General features: G+C 39.0%; 1 protein-coding gene across 3 annotated transcripts in view; it reads left to right on the top strand.

The window, feature by feature from the left end:
• Positions 1-5,311: 5,311 nt before the first annotated feature.
• Positions 5,312-21,208, top strand: part of LOC138834096 (fatty acyl-CoA reductase 1) — a 53,248-nt gene continuing 37,351 nt past the window's right edge. For 2 of the 3 annotated variants that reach the window (XM_070032853.1, XM_070032851.1), the window contains exons 1-2: positions 5,312-5,408; positions 20,417-20,543. The gene's annotated coding sequence lies outside the window, so the exon portion shown is untranslated. The remainder of the gene's footprint in view (positions 5,409-20,416; positions 20,544-21,208) is intronic. The other variant, XM_070032852.1, reaches the window with a different exon arrangement.

Genomic DNA, 21,208 nt, shown 5'->3' with positions numbered 1-21,208 from the left:
TGCTATCTCAAGATTAAAGCCGAAACTATGACAATGCCAACCACAAAAGATGGGAAAAACACTGTAACCACAAAACAATGGCCCAAATTAGGTAATCAGATATAGAAAGAACTTGGCCAGCAAGGTAGTTTTTTCTTGTCACAATGATGACTGGAAAACTGATAAAAATGATGGGATCTAAAGAAATGTTACAAATGTGAAACCTTCTCACAGACCAGAAACTCCAAATCTGTGAGCCAAAATAAATCTTTTCTTGCCAAACCAAAAAAAGAAAAAAGGAAAAGAAAAAGTACCTTTTTCTTTGAAGACCTCTGAGCTACATAACACCAGGATATCTTTATCTACAAACTCTATTTCTAGAGGAGACAAATGAGAACCAGAAAATCAATGACCAGAACACAAAGAGTACCTTGATGAGCCAGGAATATAGCAATTTATGCTCTAGTTTAGAATATCTGAAGATCAAATCATTCACCCCCGGATAAAAACAGACTGTATTTTATGGCTCTCTCAAATACTCAATACAGACACTGGGTTTTAACTCTCCTTTTTATAGATGAGAAAATGAAGCCACAAGAATCTGTTTATACTTGCCCAGACTGGCAATTGTGTCCGGGGAAATTATATAGAAAATTAACAATATTTTTATTGTTGTTGTTTTGCATTTCCACTGATAGATAGCCTTTAAACTATTTTTAAAGGGTTGAGGATGTAGCTCAGTGGCAAAACACTTGCCTAGAATGTGCAAGTCCCTAGAATTCAATCCCCACCATCACAAAAACATTTTTGAAAACAGATAAATTCTGGATATTATAATTTGGCACAAAGCAGAGCTTACTAAACAAACTGCAGAGAATAGCTATCTTATAGAGAATTTTGCTTGCCTGAAACTTTGTTATGAGGGTGACCATCTCTGATGAATTCCAGGTAGGTGCAATGGGTTTTCCACTATGACTATGGAGAGCTGAATTACCTTCAGTTTTGCCAAACATTTTTTAATGTGCAATACCTGCTTTTAAACTGTCAAGAAATCTGTAAAGCTAAAGCATGATGAAAATAATTGTTAACCTGCTGGATTCCATGAAAGACACATATAAGACTGTGGGGAATACAGTAGACAAAAGACTTGATGTTGGTTTGGAGTAGGGAAATGGAATGTGGCAGGAAGACTATGACATTTCCATTAAATAGACAGATTTTAGTTCTGCAACCAAGCAACTTCATTACTTGTCTTTTAAGCTTCAATTCCTTATTAGAAATAACTTAGAGAACACTTATGTGAGTTGCTGTGAGAATGAAGTGAAGTTTTAATGAGAACATCAAAACTATGCTCAATAAGAAATTAATAGAAAACTATGTTATGAGCTAGAAAATAATACAGATTGTAAGAAAAATAGTTCCTTGGAGTAGGAAGAGATGGCATTTGCATAAACTTAATGTTTGATTTTATGTGTTTTTAATTTCTAAGAGGTTATGAACTCTTGAGAGGGCCATAACTACTACATGTAGCAGATGTGGTTTTTGGTTGTTTTTTTTTCTTCTATGTATTTTCTCTCTATGTAAATATTTGGTGTCAATCTTTAGTCTGGAAACAATAATAGCATCAGTTTTTCCTTGGTGTAATTTACTGATCTATTTTCCTATTGCATAGATCAAAAGCAGATACAGGTGTTTCATAGTTGAAAAAAAATTGCAATGTAGTAGAACCCAATATCTAGCAGCCCAGGACCTTTTGAAGAATGATGGGAAAGATGGGAATGTGGCTTAGTGGTAGAGTACTTGCCTAGCATGCATGAAGCCCTGAATTAATTCTTCAGTACCACATAAACAAAAAAAAGCCAGAAATGGTGTAGTGGCTCAAGTGGTAGAATGATAGCCTTGAGCAAAAGAAGCTTAGGGACAGTGCGCAGGCCCTGAGTTCAATCTCCATGACTGGCAAAAAAAAAAAAAAAAAAGATTGAAAAGAGTAAAATGAAAGTTGTCTTTTGTGGGTGTGTGCATATGTGCATGTGTTAATTCATTTTTCCCTACAGTAACAAATACCTAAGATAATTAGCATAAAAGAAGAAAGGTTTACATTAGCTTATAGTTTTCAAGATTGCAGTCCATAGTTAGGTGAATCCATTATCTTTGGATCCATTTCTTGTCTCCTCTAGCAAGCCAGCAAATCATGGCAGGGAGCCTGTGGTGGAGCAAGCTGCTCATCTTATGGTGACTGTGAAGAATAAAAGAGAAAAAGGTCTGTGTCCCATAGTTCCTTTTGAGAACATACCCCCATGACCTAAGACTTCCCACCAGGCCTCATGTCTTAATGGTTATACAGCTTCCCATAGTGCCAAGCTGAGGATCAAGTCTTTAAAATAAACACAAGTCTTTAGGGAACAATTCAGACCCAAACTGTAGCAGAATTATTACTTTTTTTCTAGAAAAAAATTCTGGAGCAAAATATTTCATTACTTTTTGTGAATATTATTAATTACATTTTATAGCTATATGAAAATCTGCATTTAACATTGATTGTTCCTCATAGGAGATTCTGGCCATATAACATATCCTATCAATGGGATAGTGCCATCTTTTTTTTTTTTTTTTTTTGTCTGTTATAGGGCTTGAACTCTGGGCTTGGGTGCTGTCCCTGCGTTCTTTAGCACAAGGTGAGCACTCTACTGCTTAAGCCACAATGCCACTTCCAGGTTTTTAGTGGTTTATTGAAGATAAGAGTCTCATGGACTTTCCTGCCGGGGCTGGCTTTGAACCACAATCGTCATATCTCAGCCTCCTGAGTAGCTAGGATTACAGGCTTAGGATTATACCACCACCCAGCTCGATAGTTTTGAGAGTGAAATTTTTATTTTTAAGTCTTCCTCTGGAAAGCTCTCCACTCATCTGTGTAGGACCTCTGTGGAGGCACATACTAAAACACATTGATTTGAGTCCATTTGAGATGCTTTTACACTTTAAACTAATGTATTCATTAAGCAAATACATAATAACAATACATGATTCCATTATGTTTTACCCAGAAATAAGTTTCATTCATTTGTTTTTGAAGGCATGCTAGAGTTTGAATTCAGGGCCTCGAGTTCATTCAGTTTGCTTCTTGGTCCAGCATTCTATCACTAAATCTATGCCCCACATACTTTTTTTGCTGGTTGTTGCGGAGAGTCTTGTGGACTTTTCTGGCTTCTATTCCAATCTTCCAAATCAAAGCTTTCTGACTAACTAGGATCCCAGACATGAGCAATCAGCACTTGGCTAAAACTAAGCACTCATTTTTGCACTTATATACAGATATTTCTTAAAGCTATTTGCACAAGTGGTAAAAGTTCTGTAAGAAAGTATTTTCTAGAAATAATGCCGAACTGCATAATTTGCTGCTAAAACTTATCAGTGGATAACTTAGCTCCCAAGTCTCCCAGTCTCTTATTCAGGGTTTCTTTCTGTATATTACTTCATTATATTGAAGTTGTTTCATTTAACCTATCTCTGTGAAAAATATCGGCATACATAACTTCATGTGCCCAGTTTAGAGACTTTGTACAAAGGCATGTCTGAATCAATTAAATTAATCACTGGATCAATATATATGAAAACTGTAGTATTTTTAATATTAGCTTATATTAGTTATATGGGGGGTTGATTGTTACATCTCCACACATTTACACTGTATTTCAACTTTATTTTGGCATTCTTCTGGAGTTTAAGAAACTGGCCCAGAGATCTTTTTGTTGTTCTGTTTTGAGATGGGATCTTGCTGTGTTGCCCAGGCTGGCAGCAAGCTGAACTCCTGGGCTCAAGTGTTCCTCCTCCCAGTGTAGCTTCTCAAATCATTTGGGATGGGTAGTACCTGGCACGGCCAAGTTCTTATGTTTGTTTTAGTGATGTCAATCACCCCACTGGCTATTTGAGAATTCTGCTACTGGACTGAATGGGTTTTAGGCCACCGTTGCTTTGCCTAACACAGACTGAGTCATACCTGAATGTAAGTAAGCAGCTGTCAGCTTTGTGTTTCTGTAATCTTTTATTTGTCCTGGATTGAGTTCCTCCAGAGCAGAAAGAAGCCACAGTATTCATGTCCTGGGCTCAGAATTTAGGTCTGCCACAAAGTAGGCAAACTCAGTAGCTTTTTTTTTTTTTTTTTAAGGTTCCTAACTGGGAGCAGTACTACCAGTGATTTCATGCTACTAACTTCAAATCCCCCACAAGAGGGGTAAAAATCACCTGCATTCATCTAGGCACGTCCTTGAAAGTTCACCATGCCAAGAACTTTTGGTCATTTTTACTTCTTCCCTTTACTTAAAATGGTTCGTAATTTTTGAATGGTGGGGATTGTCTATTACAGTGCAATTGTCACAATCCTCTTATTATTTTAAAATTTCAGTTGTCATTCATAAACGGAGTACAGTGTACTGTGTATGAAAAGCTGGAAGGATCTTCACACATTCACACAGCACTGCAACCAGCATTCAGATCAAGAAAAAGAACGTTTCCAGCTCAGAACCTTCCCACCGAACCAACATGCCCGCCATCCCTCAGAGGTACCCATTATTCTTAAGTACTCTAGCACCCCTGCGTCTTGTGCGGAATTATCTTGGAGGAAGTGGTAGATGGCACGACTAAAACCGCAGACCTGCGCTCGGAGACCCGGGCTTGGTGATCTCCTTTATTGGGCACCCCGTACATTCCTGGGGGTACACAGGGCTCTTTTTGACCCCACCGAGGCTGGTAGTTCTTGAAGAGGGTCCCTCACACCTAGCAAATGGCCGGGCTTCACGCCACAATGGTTGTTCAGCCGACTCCAGCGCGGGCTCACCGCATGCTCTGCACCCTTCGCGTGGGCACCGGTCTCGGGTGTTGGGCAGCCGGGCGTGGCCCTGGGCGCGACCTGCTGGAATGCGATCTGCCGGGGGCGGCGCTGCCGAGCTAGGATGTGAGGCACTCTCTTATTGGCTGAGCTTTCCTATGGGCCAGCCCCAGGCCCTCTCTCTGCGCCCCCATTGGCCGTTGGAGTCCCACTGGCGCCGCTCCCGCCCCACTCCCTTCCTGATGGAAACCTGGTGTGCGTGTGTGTGCGTGTGTGTGTGTGTGTGTGTGTGTGTGTATGTGTGTGTTGGGGGAGGTTAGGAGGCTGAACAGGGGAGGAGGATGAGTGGTCCTCCCGGTAAGGGTGCCCTCGAGAACCAATCAGAAGCCTATGTGGAAAAGAGGCGCAGGGCCAACCAATCATCTTCCGAGGTGCGGTTGGGACCCGCTGACGTGAATGCTGCTGCAGCCAATGGGCGTGCCGCTGTGCGTCCGCTCTTCGGCAGCCGGCCGGGGGCGGTGAAGAGAGCGCGACGGCGGCAGTGGCGGCGTAGCCATCGCTGGACTCCCTGGGAGAGAGAGCGAGGCCCCTCCTCTGCGTCTAGGTGAGAGGCAGGCACGCTACTAGAGGCCTGAGCCGGGAGCCTCCTCTTTGCCCTGCCCTTGCTGAGGCTCCCTGAGGGCTGGCTGGGCTGAGGTGGGGCCGTCGGCCCACCCCGCCCCCACCGTGTCCGTCCGGGGAACCGGGCGCTTACTTCAGCCGGGATGGTCCCTGCGCGGCGTGGCCGGGCCACCGCCCTCTGGAGAGCCGGCTTCCTGAGGGGGCCGGACGGACAGGCCTGGTTTGCCTCGGCGGAGTCGGGGGCGGAGCCGGGGGCGCCGCTCAGGGTGGGAGGCCGCGGAGTGGTGGGGAAGGTGGGGCGGATAGTTGACAGAGGAGCGGGCTCCGGTGCTGGAGGGAGGGTGGTGGCAGAAGCAGGGCCCTGCTTGAGGGATTCCAGGCCCAGAGGAGGAAGAAAGTGATGGGAAAAGGGATGATGCTCAGCAAAAGGGTGTCCTGTGAAGAAGGCGCGGGCCGGGAGGCCGTTGGCAGGCGGTCGGGGTTCGGGAGGGATCAGCTGAGAAGGAAGGGGAAGTAGGTTTGGGTTCGCTACACATATGGGAGACACGTGGACTGAAACCAGAAGGTGACTGCGGGGAGAGGTTTTCTTTTAGTGTGATATATGGAAGGAGACTGCTTGACCAGAAGACGTTACTTGGCCTGCTGAAAAAGTATACAGGAATAGTTGAGGTAGATATATGTATGGTAGCTGAAAGGCTGTAAATCTTTTATGAGTAACGAGCAACGGCGGAGTCAGGAGAACCAAATGTCTCAGGTTCATAGGGTTCATTCACTACTCATGAAGGACTGAACAATCAGACTTGTTAACTCTCACTCCTGAGGCTGGTCATACCTTGCACCTTCTTCCTCTTTCCATGCTGATTAGTTTGCTTGAGCAGCACAAACGTACCCTGTCTGCAGTAATGGGCATACACGTTTACTTTAGGTGAATCGCTTCCTTCTTTAACAGTTAAGTAGAATGATAGTTTAATGGCAACATGGGAAGAAACTATTGGAAAATCTGCCCTAGAGGGTTGTTTCTCAATTATCTTGTTGGGCGTGTGTAATACAGCATAAAAATGATGCAAGATCTCTATACATTAACACCAATGAGGCTTAATGTGTAAGTATAGTTCTCTATAAAAATGCATCAATTTATTTTTAATATATTTTTTATTGTAAAGATACTGTACAGAGGGGTTACAGTTACATGAGCAAGGTAATGAGTACATTTCCTACGAGCATTGTTACCCACTCCTTTGTTTTTCCCCTACCATTCCTTCCCTTCCCACCTCCTCAACTCCTCCCTCCCCCTGTCCAAAGTTGTAAAGTTCGTTTTCAACATTGTGTCTTGAAAATGCATCAGTTTAATGTAGTGGAATTTGATTATGTCTTTCACTTCTTGAGAAAATTTCAGCCCTGATAAGAGAAGAGTTTTTGTAGCTAAAAAAAGGTTTAAAATTCTTCTCAATCGGGAAAGAGTCATGTACAGTGGTAGCATGTATGGGACTCTGGGTTCCATCCTAGCACTGAACAATAAAAGGTAGGAAAGAAAGACCTGGTATGTGTGTATAAACACACACACACACACACACACACACACCAATCACTGTTAGTGCCTTTTTGTTTGAAGCTTTTGGAATTTTTATTTGTGAAGTATTTATTGGAAGAGTTTGAAGACAGAGAAGTGCCACATCCAGTATATTTGGGTGAAAGAGATAATTTCTGTTTGTGTGGAAGGACAAAAGGATTGTGAAGAGTTACAGTGTACAGGACAGAGCAACAAGAACAGTTGTTATAGGCTGTTTCCTTGTTCACCAGATCAACAAAGCATTGTAACTAATGAATCATCATTCTTTAAGAGGTAGAAATTATTTCTTGATAACACTATTCACTGTGATCACATTTTACTGTAGTAATAGAATACTTAAGCACTGAGGACCTTCTTTAGTAATAGAATAAATACTTAAGCACTGATGACCCTCAGAGAAGAGAATTAATTTAAGTGATGTGGAGTTAGGAAAAGTTTCCTGGAAAAGGTGAGTTTTCAGCCATCACTTGAAGTAGGAGATGGGAGTCTGGATTATTAGAAGATACAAGAATGAAAATCCAGTAATTTGGGTTTAGTTATAAGCAGCTCTGGACAAGAATCACAAATGTATTTTTAAATTATTATGTTGCTATAGAAGTGATGTACAGAGGGCTTACAGTTATATGGGTCATGTAATGAGTACATTTCCTTTAGTACATTGTCATCTGTTGCCTCATTTTCTCCCAGTCCCTCCTTCCCATCTCCACCCACAGAGTTGTACAGTTCACTTTCATCAATGTCCAGTGAGCTTCACTACTGGACTTTTTCGCCCCTTTTCCCTTGAGTTCTGTTGCCTTCTCCCCCACCGTCCCAAAGATATACGTGTGAATACACCATAAAAAAACTAAAAACTAATTTAAAAAAGAAAGTATTTTGTTTCTATATCTTGGAGTTTGTTTTAGTATGTATATTATTTTATATAAATATGATGAGGCACTTAAGCATTGCGCCTTTGTGTTTCTTCTTAGGAATATCTTCTTTTGGTCTCACTGTGTGTATCAAGGATCCTGTATAATTTGTCATATCCCAGTGCATTTTAGATCTAACTTCTGCATATCAGAGAGAACATCTGAGAGATGGCTTACCTCACTTAACAAGAAGAACCATGAATTTAAAAGGTTTATATTTTTTGTTTTTTCTTTTTTTTGCCAGTCCTGGGGCTTGAACTCAGGGCCTGGGCACTGTCCCTGTACCTCTCTGTGCTCAAGGCTAAAGCTCTACCACTTGAGCCACAGCACCACTTCAGCTTTTTCTGAGTAGATTATTGGTGATAAGACTCTCATAGATTTTCCTGCCCTTAGCTGGCTTTAAACAAAGATTCTCAGATCTCAGCCTCCTGGGTAGCTAGGATTATAGATATGAGTCGCTGGTGCCTGACTTAAAAGAGTTGTTTGTTTATTTGTTTTGTCAGTTGTGGGGCTTGAACTCTGGGCCTGGGCCCTGTCCCTCAGCTCTTCAGCTCAAGGCTAGCTCTTTACCACTTTAGCCATAGTGCCACTTCCAGCTTTTTCTGTTTATGTAGTGCTGAGGAATTGAACCCAGGGCCTCATGCATGCAAGGCAAGCACTCTACCACTGAGCCACCTTCCCAGCCCTTAAAAAGAGTTTTTAAGGAGAAAGATTTAAATGAACATTTGGAGTGTAGAAATCAACTAAGCCTCTAAACGCAGTTTAGTTGATATATAATAGTTCTGGGTGGTAGCTAGGAGAGAATTATTTGATGGATTGAAGATAATAAAGGGAAGTGCACAAAAACATTTTTTGGATAGTCAAGAGAATGTCATTTTGAGGTAGATTTGATCATCAACCTTTTTTTGAGTTTTACATTAGAGTGTAGTGATAGTGGCAAATTTTATTTGACACTGTTGTGCCAGATATTCTTTGCACAAATCATCTTTTGATTATCTATTTTATGGGTGAGAGAGCTGAAGACAGATGTAGCCTGCCTAAAGGCATACTAGCTAGTAGATGACAGGTCAGGATTAGCAAAAATGAGCAATAATGTTAAATCAAGTATTGGCTTGAGGGCTGGGAAGGTAGCTCAGTGGTAGAGTGCTTGCCTTGCATGCCTGAGGCTCTGGGTTTGATTCCTCAGCACCACATAAGCCAAAAGAAAAAAGCCGGAAGTGGCGCTGTGGCTCAAGTGGTAGAGCGCTAGCCTTGAGCTGAAGAGCTGAGGGACAGCGCCCAGGCCCAGAGTTCAGGCCCCAAGACCGGACCCCCCCCCCCAAAAAAAAAAAAAAAAGTATTGGCTTGATACCAGGCATTTTGTTAAATGCTAAGGATTCGAAGTTGAGAAGAAAATATAAAGGTCAGGTCTCAGCCAGACCTGTTATAGAAGAAGAGCAAGTGATGAAGGAAAAAGTTTACTTGTAGAGATTTTAAGAGCTACTGAGGAATTTACTATTTGGAAATTTTTAAGACAGAAGAAAATGTTCAGAAGTGCTTAAGACTCAGAAGAACATGATTGAGAAAAAACAATTGAGTTAGATAAGGAAAAAAGAAATGTGAATTTAGTGTCCAGAAAGCCAACATAAATTAAAATATGGGCTGATAATTATGCTTAATGGCAGGTATTGTACAAATTTAAATTTGTGGTGTAATCATAATTATGATCAAACTCACAGAATGGATGATGACAGGGCTCCTTGTAATGCTTTAATTGGGCTATAAAGATCCTGAATGGCCTGTGAATTTTAACAGATACACACCTGTTAAAATGTTTTTAAAAATAAGCATAATATTTGTATAAAAGCAATTGGGTGAAAGCCAACTATAAGAGTAATAAGCAAACAGTGGGGGAATATGTAGGTTAGAATTTGGGGTGATAGAAAAGATAGTCTTATTTCAGTACCAACTCCATATGAACCCCATGGGAAGGCCTTATTCCCATGTTGGAAATGATGAGGTTGTAATGGTGGGAACACATTGAAAGATGAGATTTGTTTAATCTGCAGGATCAGGTTACTAAAGGTGTGGTCTGGACTTCAATATTTGTTTTCTTAGAGTTTAAGGTTAAAACCAGGAACTACTCATAGAATTGAGTCCTTTGACTCTTTTGCCTAAATATCCTTTCTTCTTTCCATACATTGTTTTTGTAGTTCTTCTCTTTAGTGGGTTTGTAAAGGGCTTAGTTTTTAGTTCAGTATAAATAGTATGAAAGCTGGAGGGGATGTGGACAGAAGGGAACCTTACTGCATTGTTGGTGGGAGTGTAAACTTGTTCAACCACTTTGGAAAGCAGTATGGAGGTTCCTCAAAAGACTCCACATAGAGTCAGTCCCCTATGACCCAGCAATCCCACTTTTGGGCATTTACCCAAATGTTCACAAACAAGACCACACTAAAGCTACCAGCATGACTATGTTTATTGCAGCACTATTTACTATAGCTAAGATATGGAACCAACCCAGATACCCCTCAGTAGATGAATGGATCAAGAAAATGTGGTATATATACACAATGGAATTCTATGTCTCCAACAGAAAGAATGACATTGCCCCATTTGTTAGGAAATGGAAAGACTTGGAAAAAATTATATTAAGTGAAGTAAGCCAGGCCCTAAGAAACATAGGTCCCATGGTTTCCCTTATTTGCAATATCTAGTATATGTCTGAGTCAAGCAGAAAAGGTCAGATAAGGTGATGTTAGGGAAATGAACCCTAAGATACGTACTCAAATGTTTTTTTTCTTTCATTCGATTGTTTCTAACGCATTTATAAGATTATTTCTTTGTTGCTTTGTATGTCCCTCCCCCACAGTATAACCCCTGTTTTCACTGTATTTGATGTTGGTATAATTTGTGGAGGGGAAGGGGAAAAACAAATCGTTTAAATAGGGATACAGGTGGACCCATTGCAACAATGAGATGTACAAGTCCTTATGTGGGAAACGAACTTTACAACTTTCATGGGGGGTGGAGGAGGGAGGGGGGCAGGGAGGATTGGGTGAGGGGGGGGAGGGATGGGAAGGGATGGGAAGTGGAAACAAAGGAGGAGGCTACAATGCTTGATAAGAAATGTACTCAATATCTTGCCCATGTAATTGTAACCCCTCTGTACAGTATTTTCACAATAAAAAAAAGAAATTAAAAAAATAGTATGAAAATATTATGGGCATAATTTATATGTAACTAATCAATTTAAATGGCTAGAAATTTATCAGTGTTTTATTCTCAAACAAATATTAAGAAAATAAGCCTGTCTTATTAGGTAATTATTCCCCAAATAAACTAGTAGGATTTTCTCTAGGGACCAAAACAGTTTGATTCCAATTTTCTAAATGAAGAAGAAAGAAACTTTTTTTTTTTTTTTTTGGGTCCAGTAGTGGGGCCTGAACTCTGGGCCTGGGCGCTGTCCCTCATCTCTTCAGCTCAAGGCTAGCGCTCTACCACTTGAGCCACAGCATCACTTCCGGCTTTTTCTGTTTATGTGGTGCTGAGAAATCCAACCCAGGGCCCCGTAGCATTACTTCTTGCTCCTTGTCTTCTCTGCCTGCCATACTTGTCATTGATCCCTGAGGGTATAGTTAGATTCTTGATGTATTAGAGAGGATGTATTATTTTTAATATCCTACATTTACTTTGACAGAGTTATCTTAGAAAGCAGGTACCCATTAAATCATTAGTGAATAAATGAATAATTGATGTTTTATTTCAGCTTATAAGAAACCATATAGGTCTGGGAATATTCCTGAGTTACAGAGTACTTTCATAGCATGCACTGCAAAATAAAAAAAATTGATATTTTATTGAAAGTAGTTGGTGCCTAAAGAATGAATTGTGTTTAGTAAATTTAAACTCTTTTGCTCTATTTTGGGCAATTTAAAGAAGAAAACTACTGGACCTATCTTAAGAAGCTGTTAAAGGTAAACTTCTTCTGTAAACTTGTATTAATAAAAATTGCTATTAAAAGCTAGATGCTGTTGGGTCATGCCTATAATCCTTGCTATTCAGGAGGTTGAGATCTGAGGATTACAGTTTGAAGACTGCTGGGGCAGGAATGTGCAAGTATCTCTTAAGTTTCAAAAGCCAGAAATGGAGCTTTGGCTCAAGTGGTAAAGCTCTAGACTTGAGCAAAAATACTTAAGGACAGTGTCCACACCCTGTAGAACTGGCACAAAAATAAATAGGTTAAAATTGCTAACAGTGGGCTGGGAAGTTGGCTCAGTGGTAGAGCGCTTGCCTTGCATGCTGAGGCCCTGGGTTCTATTCCTCAGTACCACATAAGCAAAAAAAAAAAAAAAGCCAGAAGTGGTGCTGTGGCTCAAGTGGTAGAGCACTAGCCTTGCCTTGAGCTGAAGAGCTGAGGGACAGCGCCCAGGCCCAGAGTTCAGGCCCCACGACCGGACCCAAAAAAGAAAAAAAAATTGATAACAGTGCATACATCACCAACCTTATCAATTGTGAGCTTGTGGCCAGTCTAGCTTCCACCTCTTCCCTCTTTAGTTTGAAACAGATTTTTTTTAAGTATTACCATATAATGTAGTATATACTGGGCATTAATAAAAGCAGTTATGACAATACAGCTGATTGTAGACACTTGATTACCAAGTGAGATGAAAATTTGTTCATGTTAGCATAGTTTGAGACTTGAACATTTAATCTATTTTTTCTTAAGAGTCACTCATTTGCATTTTCTAAAAGTATTTCTCATCTCATAAGACTTGTACATTTTAATAATGCATTTTTGACAGCTATATAAGGGTGGACACTGAATATACAAGGTATGATTACAAGACAGAATGTAGTGTTATATTGGTAGAGAGAGACTTTTAATTGGAAATTGGCATTGTTTTGAAATGTAAGTTGTATTGATAGCTGTAGACACGGAGAAAGGACATTTAGGGAGGGAAGTGATGGTGATCACATGGATAAAGAATATAGTTACGAAAAAAAATCCAACTTTAACTCAGAATAAGTTCTATGTAAATCTGTACCTTTTCATTTTTTAGACCTGTACAATATTGGCATGGTAGTGGTCTTACCTCAGTTCTTGATAAAAGCCAGTTAGTGCACTTTGTGATTATATCATTGGCCATGGTGAACTATGTGGCACATTCTGTTAAAAAGTATCAATGTCTTCTAAATATCTTGCACCATATGTAAAAATAGATCTACTTTGGCTAGAACATGGGTATCTGCCAATTAGCTCTCAAATATAAGTCACTTTGAAACTAAGTGGTAGCTTTTTTTGTGAATACACATGCATTTAACTTAGTAAGTATTAAGCATTTGACAGCCATGTGACAATTTTAACATTAATTTGAAATATGTTGTTTATTTCAGTTTTTGAGAACTCTTTGGATTTAGAAACTGTATACTGTTATATCTTATTATGAAGTATTCTAATAATAAAATCTTAAAGTATATTCCATAATGCAGATCTTTTACATTTTTTTGTTTGCTTTTTTTTCCCAGTACTGTTAGCTCTCTTCCCATAGCTTAGCACACTCCTTCCCTTCTCCACAGCTTAGCATGCTCTCTTCCTAGGCAACACTAGGCCCATGTAGTAGTAAAGGCAGTAAATAATAAACTTCCAACCTTCTTTACCTTGGGATGGCACTTCTCTGGGGCAGCTACCACCATCTAAGGCAACAAGAGCCCCTTAGAGTGACCTTCAGCTTTGGACAGCTTTGGACCCCTTATCTACTATTAGGATAGCAGCCATAAATCCTAGTCCGCCATGATGAAGCCCCTGGCCCACACATCCACACCAGGGTCTCTGCCTCCTAGCCCCTCCTAAACCTCCTAGGTTATATAGGTCACCGTAGACAATAGCCAGTGCTTCTTCTCACTTCTCCCTTGTGAGAAGGGCACTTACTGGACCCCTTTCCCAGCAATAAACCTTTCTTTGTTTTCTGTACCTGGATGTCTGTGTGGTTCTCTGGCAAAGTCTAATAATCTTTCAGGTACTGAGGTTTGGACTTGGAGTTCCATGACTTACTAAATAGATGCTCTATCATTGGAGCCATACTTCAAATCCTGCTTTTTGCTAGTTATTTTGGAGGCAATCTCATGGACTTTCTGCTTCATCCAGCTTCAAACCTTGATCCTCTGGATCTCGGCCTCCCAAGTAGCTAGGATAACAGGTGTGAGCACCTGGCAAACTAGCCCAGTTCTTAATTGGATTCTTAGGGCAAAAAAAGCCATAGCCATTTTATTTTATTTTTGTATTTTTGGAGACTAAAGTATTGCTCTGTAGTTCAGACTGGCCTTGAATTTTCAGACCTGTCCAAGCACACTCAGATTACAAGTGTGTACCACCATGCTTGGAAATAAAGCCAGTTTAATAAATATGTAGGAATGATTTTACAAAAGATTTTGGAGTAGATTTATGGTACTTTATATACATGAGATATGGTTACTGTCTATCTGAATTCATAGGAAGAAGAATATTTAAGAATGGATAAATCCTTAAATAGTTTTTTTCTCCAAGAGATAAAGGAAGAATGTTCTTTGACATACCTTGCTATTAAACAGTTAAGATGTCTGGAGGGAAGGATTTGTTAAAGCATCTTGAGGTTCACATATGTATTGAAATAACTTCTACAAATAATAAAGGGTTTTTGGCAGGCAAAGAATTGGTTCTCAGTGGTCATTCTCAGGAGCCCCTGAGAATCATCATCAACTTAATTTGGAAGGATAGTCTTAAATAAGTTACTTTGAAAATGTGTTTTTTAGTTTGGGTATAAGGTTTCATATTTGTAATTATAGCTACTAGGTACTCTAGGATATGGAAGATTGTGGTGCAAGGGCTACCTGGGAAAGAAGTTGAAATGCCCATCTTAATCAATGAAAAAAAAAAAGCCAAAGTGTGGTCTACACCTGTCATTCCAGCTACTGGTGAAGCATAAATAGGATCAAGATCCAGGCTAGCCCTGGGCATACACACAATATCATATTGTAAAAAATACCTAAAAGCAAAATGTCTGGGTTGTGGCACAGGTGGTAGAACACCTGCCTAACAAGGCCCTGAATTCAAATCTCAGTGTTGCCAAAGAAAATAGGGTTTTGAAAACTTTTGGATTGTGTTTATATTATAGCCATGGTAATGTTTATTAGCATAAACAGAATACATAGAGTAAGAATCCTGAAAATTAGCTGATAGTGGGACTTATGACTGCAGAGCTAGCCTAAAAATGGTAAATATTCGTTGAATTAGTGATAACCTTTGGAGTTAATAATTCCCTAAGTATTGTAAGACCTGGAAACAACTCATTCTAATGCATAGTGGTAGAAGTACATACTTAAGAGCCTGGAGCCTCCTTCCTCTTCAGTGAATTAAGAAAGTGACTAGAAAAGTTATTTTGCTTGCCACAAAGCCACTTGGTTATATCAACAGTGTAGTAATTCATTGCTTTGAATTTTTTAGTCTTTTTATGTTTTTGAAAAATTTGGCATCTCCATTCTAGATCTCAGTATCCACTAGAGGAAATTGCTTAAGTTTTTTAGCACTGTGACTTTGATAAATTGACTAAGAATTTCTTGAATTTTTATACTCTGATGTCTATGTTGCCATACTTTCACCCCATCCTTAGTGTAATAGCCCACAATTTCAGGGCTTATTAATACTACTCTCATTTTTATATCTTTTTGGTTTGATTATCTGCTTGATAGCATTTTAGTTGCATGATGTGACTCTGAACTTTGCAAAGTTTTAAAGATAAATTTTTTTTTTTTGCCTTTTGAGTAGGTTTATTTTTTAAAATTTACTTTATTGTTATTTTAGAGGTGATATACAGCAGGGTTACATTTACATGTGTTAGGTATGTAAATTTGTGTACAGCATTATCTATTCCTCCATTTTCTCCATTCCCTACCTCTCATCTCCACCCATGAATTGCATAGTTCACTTTCATCAATTTCTAGTGCACTCCATTGCTGCACTTTTCTTATTCCTCGGACTCGGTACCCTCCCCTCACTCTCCCACAGATGTGCACATAAATACCCTGTATATAAGGTAAAGAATACAGAGTCATCAGAAAAAGAAAAAAATTTTAAGAAAAAAGTCCCTTGTTTTCATATCTTTGGCATTCATTTCAGTAAATATATATTATTTTATTTGCATATGAAGAGGCTTTTGGGTTTTGCACTTTGGTGATTTTTCTCCTAAGATTATCCTCTTTTGGTCTCACTGTATGTGAGTATCTAGAATCCTGTGTCATTTGTCATATTCTAATGCATTTTAGATCTAACTTCTGCATATTGGGGAGAACATGCACCATTTTGTCTCTCTGATCTTGCCTTACCTCATTTAACATGATTTGTTCTAGTTCCAAACATTTCCCTGCAAATGGCATTATTTTATTCTTTCTGATGGCTGTGTAAAATTCCATTGTGCATAGGTACCCACATTTTTGGGTCTACTTATCTGTTGTGGGGCATCCGGGTTGTTTCTATATAAGAAAATACTTTTGACAAGAGGGTTTGTGGTGGGATTTAGTCATTTAAAGACATTCCTGTAGCTATTCCTTCTCACAGAAAACTGCCATACTGTCCTAACCTGCAATACTAGCTACTTGGGAGGTAGAAAGAAGGGGAAGGGTCAAAGTCTAGTCCTGACAAAAGTGCAAGACCCTATCTGAAAGTACACTGATAAGCAAAAAGACTGGGAATGTGGCTCACGTGGTAGGCCCTTAGTTCAATCCCCAGTGCTTAAAAAAAAATTGTAACTTTTGAGTGTGAATGTGTGGTAGAGGCTCTTTCAGCATGGCTAAGGGCTTTAGAGTTCTCTTGAGTTTCTTTACCTGTGTACCTTTTGTCATTGATATGCTAATATGCCTTGCTAATCTGATTGGATATGAAGTATAGAGTTTCCCTGTCCCATTTACCTCAAAATTTCCTTGGAGGACTGAAGGACTGTTTTTAGTTTCCCTATTAAGAACAGATTCAGAAGGTACCTGAAAAAAGGATACACAACAGAATTAGAGAGGTAATATAGAATATCAATGAAGCAGGATCTTCAGAGCACTTCATACCTTAGCAAAATTACGATTTTACTTATTTTTGAGAGATTACTTTTGGTGAATTGGACTTGAATTAAACTACACCTGATATATAATTAGTAATTTACATGAGGCAGTTTTTGAGTAAACCTATAATCTATGTATAGTCTATTCCAGATAAACAAGATACATTTTAATGTAACATCAGTTTTACTGAGTAATTTTAATTATTTACTTTTAATGGATTTTTAAGTAAAACAGGATATTTGATTGCTTTGTTTGCAAAATTTGAAAGATCCATATTTAGTAATACACTTAAAAGTTTAGTGTGACCTGAACACTGTTTCATTCTGATAATACTATAATAATACTAGGATGCATTTTTTTTTTGTTTTTTTGGTCAGTTGTGGGGCTTGGACTCTGGGCCTGGGTACTGTCCCTCAGCTCTTCAGTTCAAGGCCAGTGTTCTACATGAGCCACAGTGCCACTTCCGATTTTCTGGTGGTTTATTGGAGATAAGAGTCTCACAGAGTTTCCTGCCCAGACTGGCTTTGAACCCTGATCCTCAGATCTCAGCCTCCTAAGTAGCTAGGATTACAGGCATGAGCCACAGATGCCCAGCTACGATAAATTTTTTTATCTTAATATGAAAACATTTTTATTAAGGTAAGGAGTAAAGATAGAATAATAGTTTTATTTTAAAAAATAAAGGGAAACACTCTTTAAATGAATGTATTCTCCCTAAAATGAAATGTTTTTTTTCCAAACAGTAGGATACCTCCTCCCCCAATCTCAGTAATATAATTACGTGAGCTATTACGAACATTTTTTCCTATTTATTATTCTGTATTAACAAGCTATGTGTAAAGTGAACATAGCCCTTTCTGATAGGTTTTATAGTAGAGAAATTATTACCCTATCAGTTTGGGCCTTGAACTTTAGAAACAGAAACAAAAGAAAATTGATATTACTGCAATTTTTAAGATTTCTGCAAAGCATATGATTTTAATTCCATATTAAAATTTCCTTAGATGAAGTTGATTTCTCTTCTCCTTTTCCATCCTTTCTCTTCTTCTCCCTCTTCCCTCCTTCTTCTCTTTCCCTTTTTCCTTCCATTTCCTTTCCATCCTTATTCCTTTCCCTTTCCCTTTTCGCTTTCCTTTTCCTTTGTTTCCCCTTTCTTTCTTTTTCCTTTCCCTTCCCTGATACAGGAACTGAACATATAAAACATAACATTTTTTAGAATAATGTCGTAGGCATATTTTAGGCCTGTGAAAGTACCATGCTATGGAGCAACAGTTTTGTACATTAATGTACAAAATAGTTATCCAGTGGCCTGAGAACTAATGAACTCACTAAGAAGAAATACCTTAGACATTGGTGAAAACAGGGCAGTTAGATATTGTTCTATCAGTGCCTGTGTAGGCAAACAGAGTGGCCATTATGTCTACTTCAATGGGTGCTTAGAACAGTGTTGGACACTAGCATCTTTTATTGAAGAAAGCAATGTTAACCAAGACGCTAGAGCTATTGTTTTGTTTGTGGAAAAATGCCTGATAAGCCTTAATTTTTGAAAAAAGAAAAAAATCATCCATTATTTGTACTTAACTACAGTAAGTAGTTTGTACACTTCGAGTTTGCATTTAGGATTTTTATTTGTTCCTTATATTTTATTTTCATAAGAAGTTTTATGTTGAGCCTTAACCAAAACACTAAAGAATCCATGGTGTATATATGGTTTAAAACATTTATTGGCATATAATAAACATATGGACCTCTGGTTCCAGATATGCCCTCAAGGAGGAAATCTTTTTTTTTGGTCTGTCGTGGGGCTTGAACTCTGGGCCTGGGCACTTGTCCCTACGCTCTTCAGCTCAAGGCGAGTGCTCTACCACTTGAGCCACAGCACCACTTCTGTTTTTTTAGTGGTTTATTGGAGATAAGAGTTTCACAGACTTTCCTGCCCAGGCTGGCTTTAAACTGTGATCTTCAGATCTCAGCCTTCTGAGTAGCTAGGATTACGGGCTTGAGCCTCCAGCGCCTGGCTCCAAGGAGGAAATCTTAACAGTGTATACTAACAGAGAGGGTACTTCACAGTCTTAATTAAAAGAAACAGCTCTTTTTTTTTGTATCAGTCTTGTTTGTTAAAAAAATTCACAGGAGGTCACTGTTTGGATTAAGGTCTTATACTATGCCCTAACATACCAGACTGAAAATCAAAGTGGAATCACTCATATAATAGTTGCATAGCACCAAGCAGAAACTAAGCTGCTTGTGTGATTTCTGAGAAATCTGGATTAGACCAGTAACAGCCATATTTCCCAAATAGCCTAGTTTCATTTGATATGATAGTAAAGTTATCTCTGCCTTAATACAAATAAGGAAAACATTAACTAGCCTGATTTATTTTGTAGTGCTAGAGATTGAACCCAGGGACTCATGAATGCTAGGCTAGCATTCTTACCACTGAGCCATACCCCTGACTCTCTAAGTAACGTGATGTTAGCCAATCAGTTATTTTTCTAATCTATTTACCTTTTCCACTTTACAAGGAAAGTAACTTTATTAAAATCACCAATCACATTCTGTGTTTCTGCTTCATCCATCTTTTCATTTTCTTTCCCTCCCTGCCTGCCTCCCTCCTTCCCTCCCTTTCTTCTTCCCTTCCTTCCTCCCTTCCTTCCTCTTTCTTTCTTTCACTCTTTCTTTTTCTCTCTTTCTTTCTTTTTCTCTCTTTCTTTCCTTCCTTCTCTCTCTTTCTTTCTTTCTTTCTTTCTTTCTTTCTTTCTTTCTTTCTTTCTTTCTTTCTTTCTTTCTTTCTTTCTTTCTTTCTTTCTTTCTTTCTTTCTTTCTTTCTTTCTTTCTTTTATAAAATCAAACTCTTGATTCTGGGGGAAATCTGTAATCCCAAATACACAGTGCAGAAAGATCAAGATTTGAGGTCAGCTAAGGCAAAAAATTAGCAAACCCATAAGCTAGTGCCAAGGGTAGCTGGCACTTATAGCCTTATCTATATGAGAGACCTATCATATGATAGGTCTGAAGCTGGCCCTGGGCAAAATCACAACATCTTTCTGAAAAATGACTAAAAGCAAAAAACTGTTATGGGTGTGCCTTGGAGTATTACTAGACAGTGTAACCTCCTAGACTTAAGCTTCAGTACTACTTGAAAAGAAAATCCCAAAAGTACCTGACCTCTTAAGCTGGGCATGTGGCATTACACCTGTACTTAGTCCTCCAAGCAGGAAGTTCTTGAATTGAATGCCAGCCTGTATTACATAGTCAGAACTCATCTCAAGGGAAAGAAAAATAAATAAATAAAAACAGAAAACTACTGAGAGAGAAACAAACAGAGCCTCTTTTGCTCAGTCTATTGGAGTACTTGTTTTGTTTTATAGAATGAAGTGTTGTTTTATAGAATAGGAAATAAAACCAATTATGATTGTTAAACTAAATGACAATATTGTCCTTTCACAGATTTGGTGACTGAAGAAGAGACCCAGAGACTACTGATTACTCCCAAGTCACCTTGAGGAGCACAGGAGAGGTAGTGCTGATCCTTTTGAAGTGATCTGTCTTCCTTAAGGAGCCCAGAGGATTCTAAGTATGTCCTACTTTGGCCAGACATCTTTTTGTATTGGGCTCATGATATTTGGTTTCATGGTTACAATGATTGGTGTGCATTGTGAAAGAATACACAAACTTCAGATTTATTATGGTATACAGGTTACTGGAAAAAACTGCAAAGCTTTTTGTTGGAAAACATGCTCTTGTGCATACTGAGCAAGTTCTCTATCACTGAGCTAGCTACACCTCCCAGCCCTGAAGAAAAGGGCTGGTTTTCAAGGCTTCAAGGTAACTGTCAGCAGCTACAGTACTACAGGGGTATGAACTCTAGCTTTCAGAATTCAAAGGTATGAAGATCTGTCTTCATTTATTTTTCTTGTAAACTCTTATACAAAAAACCTATTAGTCCATTACTCAAGAGTAGTCAGCACCAAGAGATACAAATTAGAGGCACAGTTGTACTATTTAAAAGCCACCAGGCTACTCAACCATCCTGAGGTAAAGTTTATGGTCTCTTGAATTTGGCCTATCTTCAGATCACTTAGAGGCAATAGAACATGATAAAAGTTACACTGTGATGACTTTCAAGACCAGGTCAGAAAAGGTTAAAGAGCTTCTACTAGCTTATTGGAATTCTGATGTTTAAGCCATTAACGTTAGCTTGTAATTACTGTGTATAAGGAAGCTCAAAATACCTTATTG

This window comes from Dipodomys merriami, unplaced genomic scaffold, assembly GCF_024711535.1.
Source record: "Dipodomys merriami isolate MVZ:Mamm:240054 unplaced genomic scaffold, mDipMer1.0.p SCAF_21, whole genome shotgun sequence".
NCBI classification, from domain to species: domain Eukaryota; kingdom Metazoa; phylum Chordata; class Mammalia; order Rodentia; family Heteromyidae; genus Dipodomys; species Dipodomys merriami.
Note: the sequence above shows the minus strand (reverse complement) of the source record. Positions and strands in the feature narration are given on the sequence as shown.